Below are 15,453 nucleotides of genomic sequence, written 5' to 3' on the forward strand. Positions count from 1 at the left end.
CTGGTTGGTCTCAAACTTAGAGATCCATGCCTGGCTGCAACTAAAATTTCATACACATTTTAAGCCATTAGAAAAATATTGTTCTTTGTTCATCAGCTATACAAATAGGCACTTGACCCTGGTTTGTTAACCAGTCTAAAACTCTTGTTCAGAAATCAAGGAAGAAACCTACTGGACTTCTGAGTTTGCTGGTCTCCTCCCAGAGAGAGGGCCTGCTCCTGCAGCAGTCTCCACTGAGAGCAATATGGTGACTACGACCTTTCCAGCAGAACACCAGTAGAATTGGTGTTCCCAAACTAGCCCATGAGCATGTCATTGGTAGGGAGTGGGTGTGCGCATGCTTCCTCTTTGTGGAGAGGAAGGGGAGTCTAGACAGTTGTGAGGAACAGGGTAGGTGACAGAACCATGAACGACTCTCACCTCTAGCCACAGGGGAGGCAGGAACCTCCAGGGACTGGACCAAAACACAGAGCTTCAATAAATAACTGACTCTGTTTTATCCACACCCCAGTGAACTGACACAGTAACTGGAGAGAGCAGCCCTAATACCAAGTACCGGCTGGGTTGAGGGAGTGCTGACATCAGGTAACTCCAGTTAGCTTCCAGAAGTGAACAGGGACCAAAGCCTAGAATGGCAGAGAAAGCCAACCAGATCAATCCTCCTGCCCAGGACTGGAGCCACACACAGATGCTGTCGTAAGCCTACAGTGCCTTAACCTAGGTCTTTAACTAGATCGTTGGTCACCAACTGGGCTCCTGGTGTCCTCCTATCCTCCCTGGACCAAGACAGGTGAGCGCTGTCATTCCATGGTGACAGGAACATCTTCTATATCTCTGGGGACTGCACTCTGGAGCTCACGTCTGATTTCCGGAGACAACTGTGGGTGGGGCTGCAGTCGAAGCAGTTCCAGGAGGGCCTCCTTCTGGTCCGTGGCCAAGTCGGCCTTGTAGCGTTGTGCCAATGTCAGGAGGCACTGGTGCCAGAGCACAGGCAGCTGGCGCTTCTCCGTCCGGAAGCCCAGAAAATGGAAGACCAGGGCGTCTAGCACCCGGTATGGCAACGCATACTTCTTATCTAACAGCAGGCGCAGGAAAATGCTGTTAGCGCCACTGTATTCCATCTCGGCAATCTTCAGCATGGCCGCACTAGGAGGGAAGCTGGAGTTAAGGACTAGTGGAGAGATTCTGGACAAAGTGTCTCCCCAGACTCACCCTAACCTAGAGCATCCCAAGGTGTCCCCGCATCTCCTCATTAGTACACTCCTGGGATTGATTCTCTTTACCGCCTGTCTACATCCATCTCACACTTCTGCCTCTGGCCGGGATAGCAAACAATCCCTGCATTCAACTCGATAGGGTGTGTCTAAATGTCTCACCACTCCATCATTTATCACACCTTTTCCCTAGGTATCCATTCATTCATGCCGTCATTCAACAACTATTTACTGAACACCTACTGTGTGCCAGGTCTTTGGATCCTGCCCTCGAAGGCTTCTATTCTACTGGAGCAAATCATATACCTGCTGGTTTAAATAGCCACAGACTCTAGGTAATCATAGCTCATTCTCCCTTCTTGCCCTCCTGCCAAAGTTCTGGCCTCTCTACTACATGACTCTCCACCGACCTCACCAACACTACCTGGAGTGCAACACAGGGATGGAGCACTTGGTGATGATGCTGCCCACGATGATGGCTTCTCGGAGGGTACATGTGCCAGACTCGCACAATGGGTTCAGGATTCCTAGGCAGAGTCATATGCAGGGACTTTTAGTACCCAGCAAGCCCAACATCTAAGGACCAACAGTGGAGATAGTCAGGTACCAAGCAGAGTACTGACCCTTCCTTTCTCTCTTACTTCTGGGTTTTTACCTTTAAACCAGGCTCCAGGTTTGAACAGGGCTTTCTTGAGTGCCATGTAGAGGTGAAAGTTGAGTTGTTTGTACTCTGCGATGTCATCCCATACTCGGGGATGCAGGACAAGGTTGTAGAAGCGCTGAGCCATCTGTTCTTTCAGATTAGAGGTAAAAATCCAAGCAAGGTGGGAGTTTGCAAGTCACAAGAGTCTGGCCCTGGCCTTTTAAGTTATCACAATGCATGAGAGAGGTTTTAGAGTAGATATGGGGACATCACTTCAGAGAGGGGTATGTGAAGTGGTATGTGAAAGGTTCAGGCATCAGGCTGGCCTGCCTCTGTCACCTGGCAGAATCCACTCAGGCAGTACCCTGGTCAGCCCAGGGTTCCATGGGAACTAAGTCTGCACTCGTGGTATAGAGGAACCCTTTAAAAGGCAGACGCTGCCCACTTACACTCTCTTCTCTTCTCTTATGCTCTCTCTGCCTCTCTATGGCAACCGGCCATGGCGGTCAGCCATTAACCCTGTTCCTCTTCTTTCTTAGTCTCTACTCTGCCGGGCTTATAATAACCTGGGTAATACGTCTTAGTCTCATGTCTCATCTTGTGCCTCTTCTTCATTTCTAATTTAAGCAAAAGAATAACAGTATGCACACCACATCCAGGTGAGCTTAAAGAGGAGCTACTTTGCCTGCAAGTAGGTCTGTGCACCATATATGTGCCTGGTACCCATCGGATTTCCTGGAGCTAGAGATGATTGAAAGCCTCCATGTGGGTGCTGGGAATTGAACCCAGGTCTTCTAGAAGAACAAGCGCTCTTAACCACTGAGCCACCTCTCCAGACCAAGCATTTTTCTTTTGTTGGTTTTTCGAGACAGGGTTTCTCTGTGTGTAGTCCTGACTCTACAGGAACTCACTGTGCAGAACAGGCTAGCCTAGAACTCACAGAGATCCACCTGCCTCTGCCTCCTGAGTACTGGGATTCAAAGTGTGCACCACCATTGCCTGGCCCCTAAAGTGTATTTCAGACAGTGCTGTTGCTTAGACCCATAGCCTTTTGTGCATTATTTAAGCAAGGCACCTCGAGCTTCTTTCCCAGTCTAGTTTTTGGCTGGCTACTCTCCTTTCTCCACCCTGAGGGACCTGAGGTCACCGGAGAATTCTCAGAATTCTCAAGCTACTCTCTCACACCAGGGCTGTATCCTGGAAGCTATGTAGGCCCTTCCCATGGAAGTCTACCACAGGACTTTTTCCTGAAAACACAGGAGGAGAAGTTAAGGGAGTAGTAGGAACAAGTCCAAGGGAGAGAGCCATGGGCTGGCCAATGACATGGCTGAGGGAGGCAGAGTCTACACACCACACCCTGCACCACAGATCAGCCACCCAAGCCCATCTACACTACCTGGTGGCTTGATACATAGCAGCCGCAGTCCAGGCCTCAGGCTCAGTGACATAGAGGATTTGCTCCCAGTTGGACAGTGCAGGGATGATCTTAAAAGCCTTGGGCAGTTTCCCACTTCGGCCCTTGGATAACACCTGGAGATGGAGGAGGCAGAGCCATCAGCACCCACGGTTGAGGTCCTGGCCCCGTCCCTGCGTTTTCATGCGCGGCCTCACTTATCTTCAGAGCAACCCAAAAAGGCTCATTTCTCAGGTGACCAGAATTTAGTGACTAGACGCTGAGCCCACTGGTTCTGCCTCAGTCCTTTTCTGTCCTGGCCACCATGGCTCACTCGTCGGGTGCCATGTGTGAGAGGCTTCCTGTTAGGATACCCCACCACACATGCCCTCACAGTCCTTACCTCCCAGACTCCTCTGTAGACCTCCAGGACCCGGGGGTCCAACTGAGACATAGGAAGCCAGACACCTCTGACATGACTGTCTCCACCTCTGTCTGCTTCTCAGTCAGCTTCTCCATGATGATGTCAGCCAGTGTGCGCCTATGGAGACAGAGGGGACAAGGGTGAAGAACTAGGGTCACACTCCAGGAAGCTCTAAAGTCCCTCACCCTGTTCGTGAAAGGAAGGAAGGACGGACCGACAGACAGACAGACAGCCATAGTGGCACGAGCCTTTAAGGCCAACACTTGGGCAGATCTCTGTGAGGTTAAGGCCAGTGTGGTGGTCTTCATAGGGAATTCCAGGTCAGCCAGGACTCCGTAGTGAGACACTGTCTCAGAGGAAAAAAGGAGGCACAAAAGAGTCCCCAAACAAATCAGGAATGCTGCACAAACTAGCATGTCACCCTTGCACAGGGGTCACTCTAGTCTGTGATATTGTTCCAGTTTTAGCATAAATGCTGCTATAAGCTCCTCAAACTTGATTTTTTTAAAATTTATTATGTATAGTATTCTGCCTGCACGTATGTCCGCAGGCCAGAAGAGGGCACCAGATCCCATTACAGGTGGTTGTGAGCCACCATGTGGTTGCTAGGAATTGAACTCAGGACCTCTGGAAGAGCAGCCAGTGCTCTTAACTACTGAGCCATCTCTCCAGCCCCTTAAACTTGATTATTATTGCTGTGTGCTCATGTGGAAGTCAGAAGACCACTCTATGGAGCTGAGTTTTCCTTCCACCTTGAAGTGAGCTCTGGGGATTGAACTCAGGTCATCAGGCTTGTGCAGGAAGCACTTCACTTGCCTGGCCATTTTGCTGCCTCACCCTTTTCAGCCTCTTTAAACAGAAGCCATCAAATGAGGATTCAAAATTACCATAGCCTGAGGCTAGAGAGACAGCTCAGTGGTTATGAGCACTTACTGCTCTTGCAGAGGACCTGAGTTCAGTTCCCATTATCTGCACAGTGGATATGACTCCTGTTCTCATATTCTTCGGACTTTCATGGGCACTAAGAATGCACATGACATACATACAGGAAAAATACCCATATACATGAAATGAAGAAAGAAAATTTTAACATATTACCATCATAGCAGGTTATAGTCTGCTATTGGCACCTTTAAGGTCACTGCCACATACTTAAAAGTGGCCCCTCAGTTGGAGGTGTCACTCAGTGATTAGCTCAGATGAGGCCCTGGGTTCTAGCCTCCAGGCAACATTGTTCAGACTTCCAGATCTGTGTCCTATGGTCTGCAGTAGGATGTTGGCAGAAGGCTGCCGCTTTTTTTTTTTTTTTCAAGACAGGGTTTCTCTGGCTAGCCCTGGTTGTCCTGGAACTAGCTCTGTAGACCAGGCTGGCCTTGAACTCAAGAGATGCAGCTGCTTCTGCCTTCAGAGTGCTGGGATTGAGTCGTGTGCCACCGCTGCGTCTGATGGGCGGTGCTTTTATTCCCAGACACAGACAGAGGCCTGAAACTCAGAGGTAAACAATCCAAATAAGGTTTTAAGGCATTATTGGGGACAGGGTGAAATTTCAACCTCTAGTTTGGTCTTCACAGTCTCTTCCATGTGCCCCAGGTTATACCATCTGACAGTGTTTCACAGTCCCTCCCATGGGCCATAGTTTACATGTTCTGATGGCTGTGTTCCCAAAGACCTTGCCCTGGTTCTGAAGATGCCAGCACCAAGAGCCCAGAAACTCAGAGCCCCCTTTCTACTCTCTTGTCACTTACAGTGGATCGAAGAAACCCAATCTGCTAAGTTTGTCGGAATCATGAAAGAGCAGATATGTGGTGGCACTGGAAGCCCTCTGGGGATAGGAACATGAACCAGTTCCACACTTTGTGAACTCTAGTAGAGCTGTCAGAATCCATCTGTGAGGGCTCTTCTCAGCATTCTACACACTCAAGCCATAGTCCCCTCATCACTTCACATTCATGATAAGAGACGGACTGTACCACACTCGGAAGAACTGAGAATGGCCACACGTTCATTATGCAGAGTCAGAATAAACTGGATGAGGGCCCTTTGCCCTAAACTTATTTCCCCACCCTCCACTAGGCCAGATACATCTGCCCAAGAATTTGACCACAGGCAGCGGAAATACCTGCATGTTTCAGAAGCAGCATTTAAACGAGATGGGGATGAAATTCTGGTTCTCTCTGGAGGCAGTGTTACTCCTGTTGGTGATATTTGGCAATGCCTGGTATAATTTTTCATTATCACTCCTGGTATCTAGAGGGGAGATGTCAGCAACAGCTGCAGAAGATCCTTAGGTTCTATCTTCCACTCAGCCCAAATGCCAGGGCCGAGACGGAAAGCCCTGGATTAAAGGGAGCCTAAGGTCTGAGAGTAACATGCCAAGAGAAAACTGGATAATCCAGGAAGTTCTCCATCAGATGGACAAAAGAGGAGCTATCTGGAGTCTGGGTCAGGCTCACTTAGAAGGTTTGGCCCAGATGGTATTCTATAGCTGGCAGTCCTCAGACCAAAAGCTGGCCAGGAACTAGCTTGTGGGAACTTTCTACCAGGATCTACTGTCCCAACTCTTAAGTCCTACCTCGTAGGACGGTTCTTATTCATAAATATTTCAACGGCCCATTCATCTTCAGGGTCCACAACCACCTCTGCTTGGTGGTCCACTCCAGTCTATTTGGCTGCCTTTTCCAGGGTGGGCCATTCCTCCTCCTCCTCCTCGGATCCATCCTGGAGCACTCCCAGCTCACTATGTAGACCAGGAAATCTTTCTTCAACCCCCTAGTTCTGGGATTACAAGCTGCTGTGTATTGAGGTCAGGGGCTCTTGCTTCCAAAGCATGTATTTCACCAACTGATATTTCTCATCACCTCCCTAGCTTCTGGCCAAGACTATCAGCAGAGGTGGACCCAACAGGGTGTCACTGATCACTAGCTGTCGAATGGATTACAGACGTTAGAGAACAGTAAATGATGATGCTCCCACAGTGATTCCAGGGCTCTAACAGGAGGATGATCCAAGCTAAGGAAGTGGATATATCCTGAAGACAAAAATCACCAGGGTTTACTGACAAACCTGATGTAGAATGAGAAAGAGGAGCCTTGAGCAAGGGGAGGCTAATGTGCTAAGAGACTCCATGGAGCAAGCAGTGAGATGTCAGGTAGACAGGTGGATATAGGGATGTTAGTTTACTGAAAGAACTATGTCTGGGAGAAAAAGCTGGGAGTAGTCAAATACATGTAGTCAAATTCAAACCAGAATCTGCAGACAACAACACATGAGAACCTAAAACTCAGGCCTGCTCTGGTCACAGAGCCAGTTCAAGTCCAGCATGAGTAACTTAAGCAGACACAGTACCATAATTTAAAAACAAAAATTTAAGGGCAGATGTGGTGTCAAATATGTATATTGCCATCACTTGGAAAAACAGAGGCACAATCACTAGTTCAAGATCATCTTCACCTACATATGGAGTTTGAGGCCATCCTGGGCATGAGACCCTACCTCAGAACACCTAAAAAAAAAAGAGGAAGTAAAGCTACTATGGCCCTAAAGCCATATTCAATCATCTCAATACTGCTTTTAGAATAAGAAGGCAAGACTAAGAAACTGGAAGTCAACCTCCCCAATGACACAAGTATCAGGAACTTTCCCACTCATCTCTGCCGCCCACCCCCATGTGATTCTAAACCGTTTTCCCATCTCGATTAATGGAACATTTCCCATGTTTTTCATATCTTAGTCGGCAGGGCACAAAACTGGGGTGCCTGGCCTGTAGCATTAATGGTGGTTTTTGGTTGTTGTTGTTGTTGTTTAGAATAGGAATATATTCATTTTCTTTTACTGTCTCACTCGATAGAGGTATACCATGTATCTCAGGCTGATCTGGACCTTACTATGTAGTCCACAAGGGCCTTCTTCTGTAAGACCCTTGGAAAGCCCAGGCTTCCAGAATCTTAGCCCAGGACCGCGGCCACCCCTATCACAGAATGGAGGCGAAAGCTTGATGCAAATTGCATGAGGCTTTATTGTAGTTTAACGAGCTAACCCCATGTTAGCTCGGGTTTTTACCCACCCACCATGGCGGATGGCTAGCAAAGACAGTTCGAAGCCGCTGCTTACAGATCTTTATAGGGCAGCGTAAGGGGAGTGTCTAGGGGTACCCACAGTCTCAGGATTGTCGCGCCTCCAGGCTTGGAGGGTTTGCCCTGTGTTGATTGGTCTATTGGTTGTTATGGCCCATAGGCCCTCCCAGGGTTGCTATGCTTTGTGCGTCATTGCTGTCCGCCTGTCCTTAAAGCACACCCAGGGTCGTAAAGCATAGCGCCACCAGCTAACTTCCGATTGGTTCCTTGTCATGAGACAGGCATCTGACTTTCTAGTGACTGATTGTTTCCTTGTCACAAGGCAGGCATCTGACTTTCTAGTGTCTAGGACAAGGTCATAGAAGCACGTGTTCGGCCTTTATGGCTGCCAAAGGGGAAGCTGGTCCCTTAACTTCTGCCTGAGCTTCTCACCTGCTGGGATTACAGGCGAGCATCGCTGCTCATTGCTGGAATATGTTACTCTATTTAATATTCTCTGCCTTGGGGTGCTAAAAGCAAGGACGAGTACATTGTTTATTTCGGTATCAGAACTGCCTAAACTTTTTTTGGAGGGGGGTTTCAAGACAGGGTTTCTCTGTGGATCGAACTCACAGAGATTCGCCTGCCTCTGCCTCCCGAGTGCTGGGACTAAAGGTGTGTGCCACCACCGCCCTGCTTAGAACTGCCTAAACTCTTAACACAGTTCAAAGCATTGCACAGGAAACACAGTGATAACTTCACAAGCCCAGAGAATAAATACTGGAACTTGGTGTGAGTGATTACTTCCTGTTGGAACTCTGAGGTAGGTTCCAGAAGGTACGCGTTGAAGTGAAGGACCACTCGGGAAGGAAAAACTGCCTCCTCTTTGTAATTCCAAACCCGTATCCGGATGGACTGAGCTAGCCCGGCCGATGCCACCACTCCAGCCCTTGTCACTCACCCAGCCGCGTGGCGCGTTCCCGTGGCTTTGCAAGCTGGTCTTTAGTCCCATGTTCAGTCTCGAGCTCCTCCTGCTGTTGCCTGGCTTGCTGCAAAATGCATCTGCTCAGCCAGGGTCCAACATACTCTTCCTCTTCAACCCCGCATCCCCGCAGCTTGTCTCGGGACCCGCGCGCACTGCCTTCCGAGCCAGAATCTGCCTGGCCAGAGGTGCATGCTTCTCCTCATGCCGGGCCCCACGGGCCACCTTCAATTTGGGCATTTTCCTCGAAAAACTTGCCGATGATACTCACACGTGGGAAGTCGGTTTAAAACTAGGACTGTGTTTGTGCCCTGTGTCCTGGTGCTCGGGAGGTCAACGAGAGTTGACAGCGCCCCCCAGCGTTCGGAGGCCGGAAGTGCCTCATATACCACCATCACTTCAGGAGCTCCGTGGGGGGGGTGGGGAACTGGTTTCCCCAGATTCTCAGGTAATCTCATTGTACGGAAGGGGGTGGATGTCCCAGTCACCTTTTCCAGACAGAATTCATGAATGTAGCCTGAGGGGTGAAAGGTTCAGGCTTTGACTCTGATGGCTCTACCTCTTTAAGAGACAGACCCCGCCCCCTGACAATACTCAGGGCATGTGCAAGAAAACGTGCTATGTACCCCTCACCCATGAAGACTCTGGACTTGTGTGGAACCTCAGTAAATGCTCCCTTTAAATGCTCCAACTTCTCTCTCGGCTTCCTCTCTACTCTCCTCTGTTTCCTCTTGGCTCTCTCTCACCTATGTGCTCTCTCTGCCTGTAGGGCGACCAGCCATGGCTGTCAGCCATTACCCCTGTTCCTCTTCTCTCTTAGTCTCCATACTCTGCCGGGCCCATATAATACACTAGTCAACATGTCTCATCCCTCAAAGCTTTCTCTTTTCCTCTTTTTAAATCAAAACATAACATTGGCGGCCTCCAGTTGGTTAGAATGTGCCATTCTAACCACGTGACCTAGCTTAGGCTGCCCACTCAGTTCAGCGACTTGCATAGGCAAGCACTGCCACCAGACTTGTTGGGTGTGTTTCCCGAGGGTCAGGCATGGGATCCTGCTCCAGCAGTGGTGCTTTTTTGCTTTTTCAGTTCACACCACTGGGTCCTTTTTCGGTTTTGGGACAGCTATGTCGCCTTCGGGGCCAGGCCCCTGGCAACTCCCAGGGGCAGACATGCATCTGGAGAGGAGCTTTTGCCGGTTTTCCACTTGCCTCACTGATTGGAAATGCATACAGGAACCTTTCTGTTTTCATCCAACAAGCAGGTAAACAGACAAAGCGGCTTATAGTTGCTGCCATCTTGGCCATGTGGACTGACCTGGGGGGCCGCCATCTTGGTCATGTGACCTACCTGTAGGCACGCCCAGCTCCAGCGGCCTGTGCCAGCAAACCTGTCTACCGGATTTTTGATTTCTGCCAGATCTTTTTGCTTTTTATTTTATTTTATTTTTTGTCTGTGATTTCTTCTTTGACTGGCTCTGTTGTTCATGGCTTGTTTACTAAATACTGTGCCTTTCCATGGGACCTCTGTTTGAGTCTACTCTGTCCCTTAAAATCTCCTGTCTGTTTGCTACAATGTTGGGATCAGAGATTGCATTCTAGTTCCCCTTTACTGTTATCCAGTCCTGCTTGTCTCTATACCTGTAATTTAACTTTATACCTATCTAGCTCTATATGCAACTTAAATTAAACTATACTATGTCTCATTTCTAAATTGCTATGTATCTTGAAATGATGGTAAACATTTAAAGTCATAAAGGTCTAATTTAACTATACTTAAAATATATGCTAAGTGTATACAACTTAAATTTAACTCATGTATCTTGAAATGATGATCAAAATTTAAAATCACAAAGGTCTATTTCAAACTAACAAGATATTTCTACCACTTTGTCCATCCTGTAAGCCGTTTACAAAGGTACAGCTTTTATGACAAAAAGGGATTTTTCTCTAACTAAAGGCAAACTTAACTGCTGAGATACTAAACAGACAGCCCTCAAATGCTCAGAGATCTAGAGAATATGGCATTTAAAATCTTTTGTTAAGAAGCTTTTTATAACAGCTTCTGGCTCCACCCCATTTCCTCCAAGAAGACTAATGGGCACTGAAGAAACTTCATCTCGATTCAGTGACAACACTAGTCACAGAGCAACCCTGCCCTTCACCTCAACTGCTACAAGGTACTCCAGACTGTGGACAAGATGACAGTGGAATCGACTTTCCCTGTGTTGCTTGGGCCAATGGTAGGCGAGTCTTCCTATAGTCTGTAATCCACAGGTCACATGCTATCACCAAGAAGGCAGGTGTCCTGAAGCCCACTACTATGGATGGAGAACCTTGGGGGTGGCTGTCCATGCAGCCTGCCGGAAGTCTCTGTTATTTTTTAATCATTGATTCAGGTAAAATCTTATCCTTCTCAAGAACTCTGATTCTTCTGACGACTGGTAGTCTTGCCAGCTTAAAGCAAAAAAGATTCCAGGAACAGGTATTTTAGGGTTTATCTATGTGAAGATAGCAAAGTGTAAGATGTATGAAGATCTGAGAATGTGGTTACAAAGGTGTGAGGATGGAAAGGTCTAACACAGTAGAAAAATGCAAGTTATGAAGGTCTGAGAATGGAAGGTCTAAGATGGTAATGAAAAGTGTATGAATTAAAGTTATAAAGGATTGAGGATAAAAAGGCTTAAGTGGTGATAAAGTGAGTTGAGACATTGAAAAAAAGAATGAAATATGTTCCTGATATCTCTATTTCTCATGCAACTGTTCATAGTAATGATCAACACTACCACTATTCGATCATAACTACGAGGCCAAGATTAAGATGCTTTTCATTGTCTGAAAAAAATCTGTCAATTTTAAAATGGTAATGCTTTCAGCCAAGTTGCTTCTAACATGAATATGCTGCTAATGTGTCTAATACTTATGTTTCCACAAACTCTAAGGATTCTTGTAAGTTCCAGGGAGCTGAATTGGATCCAAACAAACAGATCTAAGAGGCATCAGGGAATTCTGTACAGCCTGGAATGCAATGAAACAACCAGCTACCCCAGGACGTGGAGCACCCCAACCCTCTCAGGTCTCCAAAAGATGGTCAACGCCCCCCACGTCAGCAGGAAGCAGTCTTAAGAATTCGTTGCCCTTATTCCTTAACCTGACATTTCAAGGCAGTGCAGCTTCATGTAGTATGAATCAGATATGTAATTATAGTATGTAGACCTGAGAACAGAATGAGATAAATTAGAGTGTGACTCTGAGGGCTGACATGTGCTAATGGATTTGAAGAGAGATCGAAGGTGTGAATTGGCAGTGCAGATAGATGGTTCCGTGCAGAGTTTGCTAAATTCAGCAGGTGGCAGTAGAGAGGCCAGTGCAATACAAGGAGGCATTGAACTCCCCAACATCTGACATCTTTCCCTTCTATCCATCACTAACTTTTAGAAAAATATTTATTTGTTTATTTGATGTATATATATATATATTATATAATCTCGTGTTCTTCCTGCATGCATTCCTGCACACCAGAAGAAGACATGAGATCCATTACAGATGTTAGTGAACCACCATGTGGTTGCTGAAAATTGAACTCAGGTCCTCTGGAAGAGCAGGCAGTGCTCTTAACCTCTGAGCCATCTCCCTAGCCCTCATCACTAACTTTTTAAACAAAGGATTTGTTTTGCTTTATTAATATTTTTTTGTAACAGGGTCTCACTATGTAGCCCTGGCTGTTCTGGAATTTACTATGTAGGCCTGGGTGGCCTTGAACTCACAAAGATCTGCCTACCTCTGCTTCCCAAGTACTGAGATTAAAGAAGTGCCCCACTATTCCCAGCTTTATTTTATTTGAGTATCTGGATGCCCATGGAGGCCAGCAGGAAGTGTAGGATCCCTTGGAGCTAAAGCTACTGGCACTTGTGGGTAGCCCAGTGTGGGTGTGGGATCTGAACTCTAGTCTCCTGACAGAACAGTGAGTGCTCAGACCTGCTGAGCCATCTCGACAGCTTCTTCTCCCTGCTAGAATACCATCTTTCCTGCCCCTCCACATACTCCTTCAAGTCTGGTTTTTCCTTTGATCTTTTCTTATGTTGAAGTCTCAAATTTCTGGTACCTTTCAGGTAATCACTCTTTAAATTTTCATTTTGTATTAGGTAGTTAGGTTTTTGAGATGAGGCTTTCTGTAGCTCAGGCTAGCTTTGAACTTGCTTTGTAACTTGTGTTTCTGATCCTTCTGCTTCTACCTCTCCAGTGCTAGGATCTTAGGTATACATCACCACATGTAGTTTATGTAGTGCTGGGAATAGAGCCCAGGTCTTCATGCATGCTGGGCTAGGACTATCATTACCAGACTTCCCCCCTGCCCTTTTTGTTTTGTTTTGTTTTTTGGTTTTTTTGAGACAGGTTTCTCTGTGTAACAGCATTGGCTGTCCTGCAACTCACTCTGTAGATCAGGCTGGTCTCCAACTCACAGGGATCCTCCTGCCTCTGCCTCCCAGGTACAGGGATTAAAGGCACACACCACCATCAACGGACTAACTAGACCCTTTTTATCCATCCATCCATCCATCCTTCCATCCATCCATCCATCGTGTGTGTGTGTGTGTGTGTGTGTGTGTGTGTGTGTGTGTGTGTGTGTGTGTGTGTGCATGGTTGTGTTTTCCATGGCATGGGTATGAAAGTTCAAAAACAGCTTTCTGGAGTCTTTGCTTTCCTTCCACCATGTGGATCCCAGCATCAGACTCAGGTTTATCAGGCTTAACAGCCTCAGCTTTACCTGCTGACCTATCACTGACCCATATTTGTGTGTGTGTGTGTGTGTGTGTGTGTGTGTGTGTGTGTGTGTGTGTGTGTGTGTGTGTGTATTTTGGTGTCTGTGGGGGACAGCGGGCATACCCTTGAGTGTGGGTGCATGCCCACATCTGTGAAGGCTAGAGAAGGATGTAGGATGTGGGGTGGTTTCTTCTATGGCTTTGCCTGATTGCCTTGAGCCAGAACTTCTCACCGAACTGGAAGCTCGTCATTTTGTGTAGCTGTTCACCCGGCCATTGAAGTCTCGGGATCCATCTGCCTCTGCCCCCAGTGCTGTGGTCACAGGCATGTGAAGCCCTCCAGGCTTTTTTACCTGGGTGCTGGGGATTCGAACTTAGGCTCTCACTGAGTTATCGTCCCAGCCCCTATTCCCATTTTTAAAAGTAGATTTGTCTGTTTATTTATCTATATTTTTATTCCGTATGTGTATATACATGGAGTCTAACAAGGAAGTAGAAGTCAGAGGACAACTTGCAGCCACTGGGGCTCTCATACTGAAAGACCCCCGAAGGGATACTTTTGTAGAGGGAGACCCACACCCAGGAATCAGCGAGGCCACGAACTGGATGTAAAAACAAGAGGCTTTATTGGAGACGTGGGTACCCGGGGCGACTTAGCTTTTCTGAGGCCAAGCGCGCCGAGCCAAGGGAAAGGGGTCCTTATATAGGGAAAAAGGCGCAAGCTAGGAGCAGGGATTCTATTGGATGGTTCAAATGAGGCACAGAGCCATTCCAGATCAGCATATTCTCAAGGTCTGGTGTCTGGTACAACAGACTTGATTCCTCCCTCCACGCCCAGGTGGCTGACCTTGGGACGAAGGTTCCCCAACGGGGGGGGGCGTGGGGGCGAGGGGTGCCCTTTTCCCGCTCGGCCCCAGCCCCGGGGCGCGGTGCCAGGGCAGCCCCTCCTGGGTGAACCGGCTTGGGAGGGAAAACGGCAGCCGGGGGCGTGTGGCGGCGGGCGGCGGGGCGTGTGGCGCGGGGGCGTGTGGGCGTGTGGCGGCGGGGGCGTGTGGCGGCGGGGGCGTGTGGCGGCGGGGGCGTGTGGCGGCGGGGGCGTGTGGCGGCGGGTGTGGCGGCGGGGCGCGGCGGGGCGTGCGGGGGCGTGTGGCGCGGGGCGTGTGGCGGCGGGGGCGTGGCGGCGGGGCGTGTGGCGGCGGGGCGTGTGGCGGCGGGGGCGTGTGGCGGCGGGGGCGTGTGGCGGCGGGGGCGTGTGGGCGGGGGCGTGTGGCGCGGGGGGGCGTGTGGCGGCGGGGGCGTGTGGCGGCGGGGGCCGTGTGGCGGCGGGGCGTGCGGCGGGGGCAGGGACAGGGAGGGACAGCGGGATGAAGGTGAAGCAGGGCGGCTCTGCGGCAGCTCGCCCGCGCTGCACTCTCCAGCCCCTGGCGGTATCCTGGCTCTGCCCTGCTCAGTCCCCGACGCGCTGCCCTAGGTCAACTGCTCTTTTCAGCCCATCCCGGCTGCTCCAGAGAGAACACCCAGCATCGGCATAGGCGGGGGGAGACAGAGAGGCAGCGGGCCTTTCATTCCCCCATTTCTCTTGTGACTGAATGGAATCTTTCATTCAGAGGTCTCTGGATATTCTGGATAGCTGGTGGTATTATTGAGTTAAGACTAAGGCCTGTATTTAGAATGCAGGGACCAAATATGAGGATCAAAAATAGGATAACCAGAGGTCCCATGAGCGTGGATATAAGGGTAGTCAACCAGGGGGACTTAGCGAACCATCCTTGTTGAGATTCAAATAGCCGTTGTCTCTGTTTAAGCCTTTCCCTAAGTTTGGCCATGCTGTCCCTAACTATACCTGTATGATCTGCATAAAAAACAGTATTCTTCCTTGAGGGCAGCGCATAGTCCTCCTTCCTGTAGAAATAACAAATCTAACTCTCGTCTGTTCTGCAGGACTACCTCAGAGAGTGATGTTAAGGATTTCTCAAGTGCGCT

At 48.8% G+C, this 15,453-nt stretch overlaps 1 non-coding gene and 1 pseudogene across 1 annotated transcript; both read right to left on the reverse strand.

Annotated features, from left to right (window-relative positions):
- Positions 1-493: 493 nt before the first annotated feature.
- On the reverse strand, positions 494-8,948 carry LOC100758046 (annotated as a pseudogene).
- On the reverse strand, positions 4,061-4,162 carry LOC113831293. The gene has a single exon (XR_003480408.1). It is a non-coding gene; the product is annotated as a U6 spliceosomal RNA (small nuclear RNA).
- Positions 8,949-15,453: the final 6,505 nt, after the last annotated feature.

The sequence above is a fragment of the Cricetulus griseus genome, assembly GCF_003668045.3.
Source record: "Cricetulus griseus strain 17A/GY chromosome 1 unlocalized genomic scaffold, alternate assembly CriGri-PICRH-1.0 chr1_0, whole genome shotgun sequence".
NCBI classification, from domain to species: domain Eukaryota; kingdom Metazoa; phylum Chordata; class Mammalia; order Rodentia; family Cricetidae; genus Cricetulus; species Cricetulus griseus.